We start from the raw sequence: 364 nt of genomic DNA, 5'->3' as shown, positions 1-364 counted from the left end.
GGGGCGGGGGGGGGCAGCAGGAGGGAGGGAAGGGACAGGCAGGAGGGCCTGGGGGGAGCAGGTGGTGGCCTGGACCAGCTCCCCAGAGAGTTGGATGGTCCCAGCAGCAGGTTCTGGATCCCCCCCCACAGACCCCTCTCCACGCTGGGCATGGGCTCGGGGTTCGTCCTGTGGGAGTGGGGACCCGTCCCGCCGCGCCGGCCCCGCCGCAGCTGGCACTTCTCTGGGTGCGTGGCAGCGATGCCGGGGATGGGAAGAAGTGGAGTCCGGGCAAACCCCCCCGTTCTCCACCCGGCTTGGAGCCAGGGTGCTCCCAACCTGCATCCCCCCCCGGCCCAGGGGGGCTGGGGCCCTGAGCTCCCCC

General features: G+C 73.1%; 1 protein-coding gene across 1 annotated transcript in view; it reads left to right on the top strand.

Annotated features, from left to right (window-relative positions):
- DES (desmin) overlaps positions 1–364 on the top strand; it is a 15,835-nt gene that overhangs the window by 10,413 nt on the left and 5,058 nt on the right. The window lies entirely within an intron of this gene.

The sequence above is a fragment of the Egretta garzetta genome, unplaced genomic scaffold (genome assembly GCF_000687185.1).
Source record: "Egretta garzetta isolate BGI_Z169 unplaced genomic scaffold, ASM68718v1 scaffold219, whole genome shotgun sequence".
Classification (NCBI taxonomy): Eukaryota; Metazoa; Chordata; class Aves; order Pelecaniformes; family Ardeidae; genus Egretta; species Egretta garzetta.
The sequence above is the reverse complement of the archived record's forward strand: the minus strand, read 5'-3'. Positions and strand labels throughout refer to the sequence as shown.